Source organism: Melanerpes formicivorus, unplaced genomic scaffold, assembly GCF_026170545.1.
Source record: "Melanerpes formicivorus ecotype bairdi unplaced genomic scaffold, bMelFor1.0.p_v2 SCAF_27, whole genome shotgun sequence".
Lineage (NCBI taxonomy): Eukaryota > Metazoa > Chordata > Aves > Piciformes > Picidae > Melanerpes > Melanerpes formicivorus.
Genome location: NW_027142379.1, coordinates 10,221,611 through 10,235,517, shown reverse-complemented (window position 1 = coordinate 10,235,517; position 13,907 = coordinate 10,221,611). Strand labels below are relative to the sequence as shown.

Here is a 13,907-nt window from a genome sequence, read left to right as displayed (position 1 = left end):
GACATCAAAAAGTACTCTCAATGATTACCTTTGTTTTTGTGTAGTGCATAGGAGTGCAAACAAGGGAGTCAGCCTGCTGTCCTAGGCATGTGTGACCTAGCAAAAAGGTAGTTTTGGCCTGAAAGAGAGCCTGTATTCTAGTGAGAGGTCCTGTAGGAAAGATGTACTTGGCAGTTTCTCAGGGAAATCAGGGGAACAGTGGTTAAAGCTGTGCATCTGTAGAGCAGTTGTCCCTCAGAGGAATAGAGGTAAGTGGGGAAAAAGGTGGAAAACATGCACTTTGAAATGGATTGATGTGTTATAGGTGTTGCTGTGTTTTTACTGTGCTGCTTCTAAAGAGCTTTCCTCAAGTATTGAAGCTGTGCTGGGCTTTGATTAGTCTGTCCCTCTACAAACCCTGATGGGAGTTCTCTGCTTCTCAAGTCCAAATCTTGGCTATGCCTTTGAAGAGATACAGGAGACCAGATCTGCTGCACACTGTGTTGTATTTAATAACTCCTCTATGTAGAGGAAGAAGGATGGTATATCATTACCCTTTTGGTTTCAGCTTCTGTGCCATTAGTGAGATATTTTCTGTTCTCTGGAAGTCCCTCGTTATTACTGGTGAGAGAGGACACAGAGAATTTTACCTGAGATCATGTGTGTCTACCTTGGCATAGATTTGAGACTCCTTTCTGAGCCTGAAGCAGCTTTCTGTCAAGGACAGTGACCTTCTGTGGGTTTTCCCATGTGCTCCTGGCACCTGTGAGGGTTGGCAGTGTTCTTTAGGTTCCCACCAGTGGCACTAACACCATCTCTACTTGGGAGATGAAGTCAGTAACCGTGGTGTGTCAGTGGTATTTGCCCATGTTTGTGAACTTTGTGTGCGTGTTACAGATTTCTTCCTGTTTTATAGGGCCTGAGGGAGTGTGTGGCTTGGGGGGAAAGGTGGTTTGGACATAATGGGAGATTGGGATGTTCATGCCCTGTGTATGTGCTCAGCCATGCAGGAGGTGTCGACGGTGAGACAGCAGGTGCTCTTGCTGTGGTGTTCAGGTGGGCTGAGAGAGCACTGAAGGTCATGCACAGAGCAAGAGTAAACATGGAGACAGTGGCCTCAAATAATGACAGCAAGGGAGCTTTATTTTCTGGAGCTATCACTTCAGTGCTTAGAAACCTTTTTTGAATAAGCCTGTTGTAATCTTGTTTATAGTAATTAAGGATTTGCTAGTAATTTAAATAGTTGTTTTTGGCAATGCATAGATCATCTTCTCAGAGGTACTCGTGACTGGTGTTAGTAATGTAAGGAAGAAAACATTTACACAAGAATAGAAGTCAAGGAAGCAGGTAATTGACTGATTTATCAACCTTAGCAGACAATTTTTTCTGATACATCATGGTAGCTATGGTAAATTTACTCTGGATTGCTTAAGGGCATGATCCTATGTGGCATGTGTAGCACATGAGGGCAACTCCTTGAAGTGAATGGGTGAAGGAGCAGGTAATCAGCCAGTGTGGTTTTGGTGCCTCCATTACCCTTTTGGTCAGCGGTTTGTCCCCTAGGAAGGTTTGGGACAGCCCTGCACAGCACAGCTCAGCACACAGGTGATTGATGGCTTTACCTGGAGCTTTTAGATCAGTTTTAGTGTTTCAGGTGATGTGAGAACTTTTTGTAAGCTTCTCTCCGTTTCCAGGCCGTAGCACTAAAGTGCAGTTGTGATCAGGGAGTTAGTTATTTGTGTTGCAAATTGTTTGCGTGCATCAAAATGACATATCTCAACTCTTTCCCCACTTTAGCAGGCCCCTTTGGCCAGCTGAATTGGCCTTGCAACTTCTCATCCACTTCCTTTGTAACCTTGCAAGGGTGACTAAAATGTTGCTGTGCTCGCCCTGTTGGGTTTAAATGACTGGTGGCACTAAGTCAAGTTGCACATGTTGAGGGTAGATGAGTGTTGCCATAATCTACAGCACAGCCAGACCTTGGCTGCTGCATGTGGGGACACTTGTGCCTACTTCTTGCTGTTGGGGCTGTGGATGTGCTGGGCTTGCAGTGCATTTCAGGCAATGAAGATGCATTTTGTCGCAGTAAAGAGTTGAGACAGCTCTCACTGCAGCCAGTTCTGGGGAGGTGGCAGGTCAGGTGCAGGCTTTAATTAAGATGAATTGCTGGCTGATGAAGGCACTAAGAGCAGGCAGTTTATAGATGTAGCTCAAAAACAGACAGCATAGGTTTGCAAAATAGAGTGGACCACCGATTTTGTTTGTTACCAAATTAAGGGCAGATTAGAAAACAAAGCTTCAAGAAACTGAGCTATTTATGCTTACTGCAGTTTTGCTGTGGAGATTTCTTCTCTTGGGAAGCACTCGCTACCTAGCAGTGATACTACTGAGGGTGCTTCTCCCAGTTTTCTTCTGGTGTTGGCCAAAACCTTCTGGATACCACTGGCAGCCAAGAAGAATATAATCACTTTAAGATGCCTTGAGCCATTCAGTCAGCAGATTGATCCTCTATACCATATCTTAAGCTCTTTGCCTTGGAGTCTGATCATCACAGGACCAAAAAGCATAACAGGATATGCAGAAAGAAATTATGCTGTCCTTACTTGAGCTGTTTGAGGCTTACCTCTCTGCAAAGAAATAGGTTTCTTTTATTTCTGAGCCTTTTATTCCAGGTCATAGGGCAAGTTTTTGTCTACTTCCATGACCATTTACATGTGCCCACCTCCCTTCTTGAAATCCATTACCATTTAAGGGATGAAAAGTGTAAAACCCTGGGTTTGATATTCTGCCCCCTTTTTTCCCCTTCTTCTTTTAGGTATCTTAATAACATAGTATGATCTTTCTGTTTTCCCAAGTGATGGATCCTGTCTTCCATAACACCCAAATGGCACTGTATGATGATAGATTGAGAGTGCTGAGTTACATCACTGCTTGAGCTCATAGTCTGACCATGGCTTTAACTTCCTTCTGTCTCTTTTCTATTGTAAGTCAGCCTGAGATTTCATCAGCAAAAAAAAATAATCCTGAATTTTGACATCTTCTACCTCAAATATACAATAGAAGTCTGTGACCTAGAATCACACTAGTGCAATGCAAGTAGCCATTTGGAAATGAGTAACTGAGCCTCTGCTTTGCAGATAGGCTGTGTTTGAGATAAGGCAGTTTTGTGTTTCTGCTTAGAGTTTCCTAATGGAGGCACTAATTCTGTGTTCCATAAGCAGCTGTTCAAAGAAGATTTCATTAATGACCTGCCAAAGGAGTAAAGTCTTTTCTCATTCATGGAGATAGTTGTCATTGAAAGATGTCTTTAGAATATTTTGGATTGTTCTACTCACCATTTGGCATTCTTGTGATTATCTCCCACAATAATTTGGTCTGGACTCAAAAATAAGTTCTCTCATTTAGAGATCTTTTTGTAGCCAGCTTTACCAGACTGGTTGCTAGAATTCCTTGGAGTCTCATTTCTTACAAGGGCCTGTGGTGGAGAATCTTAAAGTGTTTCCTTTCCTTTATGGAGTAAGCACTTGGTGCCATGGTCTAGTCATGAGGTCTGTGGTAATAGGTTGGACTCGATGATCCTCGAGGTCTCTTCCAACCTTAGTTATACTGTGATACTGTGAGATGCTAGATCTTGATTCTATATACTAAGGATAATAGAAGTCTTGAGAATAATGTTGAGCTGTTGTTATTTTGGATGTACCAAACATCCCTATTACCTTTTGGCATTTGATACTTTCTCATTGCAATAGTGTATTGCCGTGGACATCTACTAAGGCAAACCAAATGGGAGTAATTATGACAAGTGCTAAACAAAATAATTAGAAGTTATTAATTATAAACAAAGCTAGGATTCATTATTTTAAGGAGTTTTAAAACTTCCTTGTAAATAAGAAAAGGCAGACTTTCTGATCACTGTTTAGGAAGGATGTTGACTTGCTGGAATGTGTCCAGAGAAGGGCAACGAAGTTGGTGGGGAGTTTGGAACACAAGCCCTATGAGGAGCGGCTGAGGGAGCTGGGGTTGCTTAGCCTGGAGAGGAGGAGGTTCAGGGGAGACCTTCTTGCTCTCTACAACTACCTGAAGGGAGGCTGTAGACAGGTGGGGGTTGGTCTCTTCTCCCAGGCAACCAGCACCAGAACAGGAGGACACAGTCTCAAGCTGCACCAGGGGAGGTTTAGGCTGGAGGTTAGGAAGAAATTCTACACAGAGAGAGTGATTGCCTATTGGAATGGGCTGCCCAGGGAGGTGGTGGCATCACCATCATTGGAGGTGTTTAGGAGGAGACTTGATGGAGTGCTTGGTTGCATGGTTTAGATGATCAGGTGGGTTGGATAATAGGTTGGACATAATGATTTTGAAGGTCTCTTTCAACCTGTTCTGGTCTATTCTAATTCCTATTCTATTCTAATTCCTATTCTATTCTAATTCCTATTCTAATTCCTATTCTATTCTATTCTGTTCTGTTCTGTTCTGTTCTATTCTACTCGTGTTCTGATGTAGATGATACCCTGCTACTCCAGATGCAGGGAATCTCTCTAGGTAGGCTTGTGCATGGACCACTTGAATCATCAAAGGTTGTTACAGCTGATTCCTGTTTCAGATGGAGCTGTGGAAATAACAGTTGAACTCCTTCGTATTTAGTTTGTCCTCAAATTTATAGTACTCTATTGGAGTCTTAACCTGATCTCATAGCTGGTTTTAAAAGACTTGGGGACGCTTGAAGTTCCCGATCAGGGACTTGAATCTGGCTCAGAAGTTGCTGCCTAAAAAAGTGATTTGATAGCAAATGGTTTATCATACTGTGTTTTCATCAGGCAAAAGAGCTGTATTCCTTTTGATACGATAATGTACATGCTGCAGGTTTTCAGCTGGCAATTTCCCTTTAGTTTATATATCAGCCCTGATCACTGTCATGTACTTCATGAAAGGTGCACCCAAACTCAGCTAAAGATTATTTCTGGATGTTCACAAGGGCCTGTGGAAGAAATGTTCAATAAGGCTGGCAGTAGTATTTTGCTCAGTCTCCATGAAAGTATTGCAAGGAGAACATCAATACCATAAAATGTTTTGTAAGGAACATGATTTTCTATTGTTATACTGACACTTTATGTGCTTTATGAATCTGTCTTGGGGCTACTAGTGAGTGTTTGCAGTGTAAACTGACTTCTGAGATATTTGTTGCTTCTGAAAACCTCAATCAAAAATCAGCTGTCTTTGTCTACCTTCTCTCCTGGAGCTGCAGGTTTTGGTCAAGTCAGCTGATGAAAGCTTTTTGTGCAGGATGCTATTTAATAGCTTGTTTTGGTCTTCAACACTATTCCCCTCCTCTAAGGCCATGTGTGTTCTGCAGATGCCTCAAGTCCTTCAGCTCCCTGAGCCTCAAACAGTGGCAAAATCGAGCTGGAACAAAGTGGTCGTAGATTGCAGTGAGAGGAGCGTGCTTGTGTTGCTATACACATATGCAACATTGTTATATGTGTCTATGGCATTGTAAGATGTGCTGCTCTGCCCAGCTGCTTTCAGGTTTGCTGATTACTGGGCCTCACTGTTAAGGTCTTTTTTTTCCTGGGTCTTTAGGGCTTTTCTTCTCCCAGGAAGGCACAGTGAGTTCTAGAGAAGAGTTTTATTAATTAGTATCAGAAGAGTCAATGGTGGCCATCCCAGCTGCACATGTCCCAGTTAAGGCTTCTAAACCAGCCTGTATACTAATGACTACTGTAACCCATCTTGACTCCAAGGGCCAGCTCTTCTCTGAGGGGTGTAGTATGTTGCTAAGGTTTGGAATGAGATGGAGAGTCCTCTGGTGTCTTTCACTGGGAAGAGGTGTTATGCTTTGTACTCCAAAGGACCTCAGGAGATAGGTGGCTCAGATCATTGAATCCTGCTGCTTCCCCATTCCTTGACATCAATTCTAATATAATTTCTTGTCAGAATGAGCAGTTTTCTGCCAAATTAGTGAGTTAAAATTGGCTTACCAAGCAGTCAAACAGAGCAAATGTAAGGGAGGGCACAGGTCCACCATTTCTGTCAGTCTTGAGCTTTTGACAGCTTAGCAGTGTCTTCTAACTGCATTCTAAGGTGATGCCTGTTCACTTGGTGCTGAAAAATCTCTTGAGTCCCAGTGGGAGCAATGATCATCAAATACTAATCTCACAGCTACTAACTATGACCTAGAGGAGAAGAATAGTTAATCTTTCCTGGAGGCAAGATGTCAAACACCAATTGTACTAGGAGTTCTCTTTTGAAGAGCTTGTTTTGGGGGAGCTAAGATTTGTCACTGTAGGGTCCTATCTTGTGGCCTGTTGACAGTCCTGAGAACCTTCACCAAGTAGTGACAGCTGACTTCAGGAGAAACCACATAGTTCTGTCCCCTTCCATGAATACTTGGCTAGTAAAAGTAGGATCTTTTGGCAGGTAATGAAACCCAGTTGACATTTTTATTCTGGGGCTTGTGACTGAAAATAAAAAGCCACTGTCTCTGTCTATCACAAAATTCTTGTCCTTTGAGGGACAGGAGGTAAAGGCAGTTTTATGTTGTCTGTGACAAGCCTTTGCAGTAATCCATCCTGCTTCCTTCTTCCTTGGGAGAGTCCATCACACCTGGGTTCTGCCTCTGGGAGGAAACTGAGGTGCTGTGGTTGTCCAGCAGTTGACAAACTGGAGAACACCTTACTTCCACACAGTCGCAGTTGTTTGTGCATTTGGACAAAGCATCTTGAAGAGTTCCAGTTACTGCAAGGTAATTAACTTCCTCTGATCTTGTTCACCTTGGAGCCCTTTTTAAAAGAAGCACTACTGGAGCCATGACTAGGTGAATATTCTGGGGGTTTCTTGTGGTTTTTTTCCAAGTCACTTTACCTTCAGGATAAAAGCAGAGGAGATATGCCTTGTCTTTAAAAGCTGTGCCTTTCTTTCCCCCTTTCCTCCTTCCCTCCAGTTAGGAAAATCATTATTGTAGAAGATGTGGAGATGAAATACGTAGTCCTACCTAGGGCTTCTTTCCCTGTCTAATTGTGTGAGTATTCTCACACATCTTAAACACAGGGGAGAAGGAAAGAACAGAAGAGCTTTGGCTTTTTGGCAGTTCCTTCTTGCAGCTGTGCTGCTCTCTCTAGGTCAGCCTGCAGTGGAGAAATTTGGTTCAAGCACCAGCCACACTGCTAAACCATTTTGTGATGAGGTCAAGAGTTGAATAATCATCCCGTTGATAAGTGAGTGAGCCAGAAATTCCATTCAAAGAGAACAGTGACTTCCTGTGCTGCTTATCTATTATAGGTCACAGAAATCATGAAGGGAAAATGGGGGACTGAGGACACTCTAGCACATGACTGTTTATGTAACTGTGACTTTTAAGTTTTATTTGCTGCAGTTGATATAATAAAAGGAGTTAAGGCAGGCTTTTGTGACTTTATTAAAATCATGATTTTCTTGCAAGCATCCCTGTGGGAAAATAGCTGCTGGATGTATAGTCTAATCAGATGTGGCTGCAAGTGCTTTTCAGGGGTGGAGCCTATGTGATATCTGCAGCCTGCCCAGCTTCTCTCAGGTAGTCCCACAGCACACACATGCACATGGTGGCTGAGGGAACCCACAAAGGTTGCTCAGCCCAAAGAAATGAGCACCACTCTTTTTTTTTAATTAAGATGCTTAAAGCCCAGTCTGAATACAGAAGGGGGAGTTTGTAGGCAGCTACAGTGAGCAACTTACAGAGGATGCCATGGAACAGAATCTCCAGATAGAGGAGGGCCACAAGGATGATCAGAGGGCTGGAGCACCTCTCCTATGAGGGCAGACTGAAAGAGTTGGGGCTGTTCAGTCTGGGGAAGAGAATGCTCTGAGGTGACCTAATTGTGGCCTTCCAGTATCTGAAGAGGGCCTACAAGAAGCCTGGGGAGGGATCTCTCAAGATCTCAGGTAGTGATAGGACTAGGGGGAATGGAATGAAGCTGAAGGTGGGGAGATTCAGGCTGGACATGAGGAGGAAGTTCTTCCCCATGAGAGTGTTGAAGCCCTGGAATGGGTTGTCCAGGGAGGTGGTTGAGGCCCCATCCCTGGAGGTGTTTAAGCCCAGGCTGGATGAGGCTCTGGGCAGCCTGATCTAGTGTGAGGTGTCCCTGCCCATGGCAGCGGGGTTGGAACTAGATGATCCTTGTGGTCCCTTCCAACCCTGACTGATACTATGATACTATGACTGCCATTTTTAGGCCTCTGTGTGCTGCTTTCTGTAGTACCCAGTTGTGATATTAGCAAGGGGCTGTGTGCAGTTGACACCCAGAGACAATGTGAATTGGAAAGTGGTGTGATATTAGCAAGTGATCTCTTGCAATTATTTCTTAGCATTGCTGAAATGATGCACTTACACAGTATATGCATTTTACCTAAAATAGGTACTCTGTCCAGTCCTTAAGCACCTTCATTACTTTCTGCTCTCTATTACCTGATTTGATGCCATACTTTTGTGGCTGATAGTTCTCACTCAATGTGCCGTTTGCAGTTAGGACTTCAAGTTCCCCTCCTCTAATTTCAGCCTGGAGCCTCACCAGTATGGCTTCTGCTGCCCTTGTTCCACTAAAAGCATTCATCCCAGGCTGGGGAGCAACCAGTCTCTGGCAAATTTCAAGACTTCCATGCCAGTGGTACTTACTGGGTTTGGCTGTAAGAAGGGAGCATTCTACTGTATTTCACTTCTTTAGGGCATAAGTTGGCTGATAATCACCAGACAGACATGGTGGGTCTGTGTTCTATTCCTGAATGTGCAGCCATCATGTGATGGGAAACTCTTCTTAGTTGGTTATGATGCTGATGGTAGCAGTCATGATGGAACTCAAGTTACAGCATCTGAAAAGAGAAGGCAGGATGAAGGAAGAGTGAATTTTGGCCCATAGCCTGATCCCTAATCCTTGTTTGAGAGTTCTGAAAACACAAACAGGACATGGGATACCATCCTGGAGGCCAAATATGAGCACACCAGTTTACTATGTCTCACCTCTTCCATTTCCATGACCAGTTAAATACCTTTACAGTTGTCTGTGCCTTCTCAGTTGTCAGCTGCTGCTTCTCTTCAGACACTCCCATTTTCTTGATCTTTGTGATAAAATTCACATGAGGCTAAGTTCCAGGCTGCTCAGGTGTTGTCTCTGCCTTATTTCTGATGCATCTGCCTATTTACCTGGCCTTAAACTGATTGCTCATCCGAGTCAGTCTGTGTTTCCTCAGAACTCCTTATGGATGGCTTCCTGCTTCATTTAAGTTTAATGCATCCTTTTAAATTCTGTAGGTATCTTTGCAGAGCTCCTCAGTTCCCTAGTGTAAGCCTATCACTTAATCCTGCTCTTTCAGTAGGGCTAGGTGGAGTGTTCAGTATAAGATAATATAGAGAATGGTTTGTGATAGGCATTAGAGAGGAAATAAGATAAACTGTTGGGAAAACAAATTAGGAGGATGGGTGCCAAATATCCAACAAATGCAATTGTGACTTTATGTAGATTGACAGAAATTGGAATGATCACATCTGAAATCCTTATATAGTTCAAGATATTCAAGATCAAGATAATAAAAATGAGGTTTGTCTCTCCTATCCCTTTAAATCCTTGTCCTGTAGATTCCCAGATTTGTCTGGACATGTAATTACTGAAGTTGAGGCAATCTTACCTAATTTATCTCATTGGTGATTTTCCTGTGCACATTTCTTTGAAATGATTTTACTTCTACCTGATATTTGTTGTAGTTTTCATTCTGTAATCTCATAATTACAATTCTTATATGTTTCGTATCACTATGCCATGTGGGTTTGGCATGTTAATTCTGTATTGAAGTTCTTTAACCATTGCTCTGAAGGATTCAAGTGAAATTTTGTCTTTCTTAGCAGAAAACTCACTCTTTCTGAGGTGGTGGGTTCCTTTGCTGTAGCTTTGAGTGCTCCAACCTTCAGGCTGGAGGTGAGGAGGAAGTTCTTCATCATGAGAGTGGTGAAGCCCTGGAATGGGTTATCCAGGGAGGTGGTTGGGGCCCCATCCCTGGAGGTGTTTAAGCCCAGGCTGGATGAGGCTCTGGGCAGCCTGCTCTAGTGTGGGGTGTCCCTGCCCATGGCAGGGGGGTTGGAACTAGGTGATCCTTGTGGTCCCTTCCAACCCTGAATGATACTATGATACTACTATGATACTGTACTATGAAATGGTGTTCTTTCAACCACGCCTTTCACTCCCCTTGTCTGTTGCTCAGTGCCACAACTTGGAAACTTGTAATTTCTGTATGTTGCTGATCATCTCACACTTGCCACTTTGAGGAGTGGGTACAGTGAAAGTTTCCAGCATTGGAATTGGGTGGTTCAGTATATAAATCAAGAATTGTGTTTGTCTTTTTCAGCTTTCAGATACAAGTAGTTTGGGCAAGTTAATATTTACTTTTCTATTGATGTCAGGGGCAAATTCTGATCACCCTCTTAAGGAAAAGGGCAGATGCTCCCCAAGTGAAATAACATACTTTGGGATCAATAAGATTTGTCTGTCAAACTGATCTCTTCAAGAGAAAACAGAACTAGTCCATGTTTGAAAATGAGCAGATGAGCAGGCAAGCAAGGGAAATTGGCTCTTTTCCAAACAGTGCTTCTACACCCATTTGAGGCTTTGCCAGAGAGTGATTTTTAGCTGCATCAGGGGCAGCAATCACCCAACAGTGCTTTGGTGCCTTTTGTCACTGCTGACAGGAGTGGGAAGTGCTTGTGTGATGCTCCTGGGTACTGTGTGGATGGGGTAGTACTGAAGCACACACGACACTTGTGACTCCCATTAGCCTCTGCCAATGGCAAATGGTTTGGGAAGTGGTTCTCCTTCCAGAAGTGTCATGGAAATCAGGAAGGAGAAGCACTGACAAGTCTTGACTCTTGAATCATGTTGAGAAGAGGGAATCTGATGAGCAGCTACTTGGTAAAAGTTGGTGTGATTCCCAGCCAGATCTCATTCCAAATGAAGTCAGTGAGAATTTGCCTCTAGCTCTGAAGTTAACTTTTCTTGCTTTGCAAGTTCCATGTGGTTTCTTACCCACATTTAGCTTTTCAGGCTATCCAACCTTCATTAGTAATTCTGTAATAACAAACTATGGTATGTTTATGGTGGAGAGAAGACATTTAAATGTAGTATTACATTTCTATTCCTAGCTTTGAAGAGCTTCTCATTGGAGCTCCTTGGCTGTGTTGTGAGGGAAAGGGAAAACATGTCCTGCAGATCTTCCACCACAGTTGAAGTTTGATAGGCACAAGGAGGTTGTCTCCTGTTTTAGACAAACCCTGTTGGGGTGTCCCATGGACCTCTTTTGAGGAAGAGTTTTATCTAATTTGAAGTCATAGGAAAGTTGCTGTGTTGGGCTGATTTCTCCAGGAATTTCTCAGGCTTGTTCAAACTCAGAGGCTCACAAGTCAGTGTGAATTAAAATCCTGCCCTGAAGGCCTTGAGTGGCAACTCTGCTTAGAAATGAAATTGCCAGGCTGCACTGTTATGCTTCTAACCCAATTCACTACTGTATAAAAGGAGGCTTGACTGAGCTCATGATAAGACACTGATGCTAGCTTTTTCGGCCTTAACCTTACAGCCTTAAAATGCAGTGGACTTGGTGCTGCAGCCACTGAGGGAATTACTGAGAAGAGGAAAATTAGAACTGTGTCAGCAGTTAGAGGTCTGGTTTCTAGTACAGAAAGAAAGGGCACTGGTGGGGCAAAGCAAAAAAACCATCCAGCTGGTGTTTGGGATAGAAATACTGCAGAGGAAATTTGCTGTTTGTGATGGAGAGTGGTTACAGGTAGATCAGCAACAGGAGGGGGAGCTCTCACCGCCTTACCCAAGTGCAGGGAAATTCTGGACCTTTAAATGCAGAGTGCTGCCCTGCTACCGCTCCCTGTCAGTAGCTGTTGGAGGCTGCTCCTCACATAGGCAGGACCAATGGAGAATATGCATGCCTGGAAAAAGAAAGGTGATCCGTGCCCTGTGACACTCTCTTGCTATCATTACCTTAGTTATTTTTTTTTGTTTCCAAGCACAGTGCAGTTGTGTTATTGTTGAAGGAAGCTGCACTGCAGCTCAAATGTAGCAGATGTAGTTCCTCTCGCCCCCATCCTTGCCATCAGCTTAGTGTGTCCTGTTCCTCACCTACTGTGAGTGTTCCCTGAGGTGTCATCTCTAGAGAGGAGGGATAGATAGTGAAAATGCATACAAGATACTGCTTCTGTGGTTGGAGCAAAAATTGGTGCAGGTGAGAATGAAGAATTAATTTCCAGTGCTGGTAGGATGAACAAGGTTGAAAGATTTGTAAACCAGTGTTACTAAATGGTGTTTTAAAGGCTGGTTGCAACTAGGAAACATATCAGCCTTAAGAAACTGAGGTACATGTCAAGGAACAAAGACATTTAGGGGTTCAGTAAGCTGGAGTTTCTCTAAAACAGAAACCCACTTCCTCTTGTAACCATTTGCAGTTAAACATCTCTCAAAGTGTGATTTTTCTGGATGGCTTTGAGTGAAGGAAAATGCAATTTTCCTCTCTTTGTGGATGGGGAGTAGAGAGACAGGGTAGGTTCGTAAGGAGAGGAGGGGCTGTTGTAACCAAGGCGAATGTAAGCAGACATGTGGATATAAGTGGGAGGATGCAGGCTAGCTCAGGCTCAGAAGCTGTGTGGTGGTGTCAGCTCTAGTCTGTGTCCCAGAGGATGTGTCCTGCCGTTGGTGTATCAGTCCAGGTAAAGTGCAGTAAGATGCTTTTTTGGCTGGAAATCCAGAACTTACTTGCATCTGGGATAAGCAGATGGCTCTCTCATCTGAGCACACCCAACTGTACAGGCATGCCTCAAGTTATTTTTTAATGTTCACAGGGGGAGAAGGGGCTACACTTAGTTCTCCTTTAACCTGCATAAATGCTGGCTCAGCTGATTGCCATCCATCTGCTGTATTTGAATGTGCTCAGTGTTGGCCTCTATGCTCATGTTATTGATAATCTTGCTGTGTCTGCGATGTTAGCTTGGATATTACCAAAATAATTGTAGCTAAGTGCTTTGGGTTTTGCTTGGCTTCTGTGTGTTTTGAATGGGAAAGATGCTAGCCCTCCTCTGTTTGAATTACTAAGCTGAGGTAACTGAATAGTTTTAAGGTGGGCTCTTTAAACACTGGTGAATTTGTTTTCCAAAGGGTTTTGAGTAAAATGAAACTTAATGTGAGGGACTGTTCCTGATAGTCTGTATAATGTGAGAAAGAAATCTTCACTTCCAGAGCGTATGTTGGTATCTCTGCACTCATGGTGCATTTAGCTGGGGTTTTCCTCCTGAAATTCATTGGATCAAAGCAATAATACAAAGTGAGGCTTGTATTAATTTCTCTTCTTTTGCAATTTTCTGGAATTGAATGTAGGGAATCTGGGAATAATACACAGACCATTGATGCAGCACATATCATGCACGCTTATTTCCAGCGTGTTAGTGGAGGGTTGTATTAAGTCCTTCTGGTTACAAAGATCCTTTTGTAGCTTGGAACGTTAAAAGCAAGAAACCTGAGAGGTATCTGGCAAGAGAATTTAATTCTAGCATTGCTGTTGTTCTTAACTACCTTCTGACGCTGGCCAATATGATCTGTAAAAAATGCCTTGGTCTGTCTATATGATTTGGAATCCGGATCAGGAAGAAGAGCAACTCACTGTCACAATGCTTTAAACGCTGTCAGCTGGGTCTCAGGAGAGAGTCAATGTGTCACAGGTACAGGAGAGGAGAAAATGTGACTAACTGCTTTGACACTAACGCTTTTCAGCCAAACTAAGTTTAGTTTAGGAGGGTCTTTAAAAACCTCAACATTAATGAAGAGTGACAAGTGAATGAAGAGCAAATAGTGTCTGTATAAGAGGAAAACATGCCAAAGATTATTTCTGTATGTATGATGCTCCTTTCCCAAGCAGCT

At 43.2% G+C, this 13,907-nt stretch overlaps 1 protein-coding gene across 3 annotated transcripts in view; it reads left to right on the top strand.

The window, feature by feature from the left end:
* The window catches only part of ZNF827 (zinc finger protein 827), a 113,880-nt gene that overhangs the window by 12,490 nt on the left and 87,483 nt on the right, over positions 1-13,907 (top strand). The window lies entirely within an intron of this gene.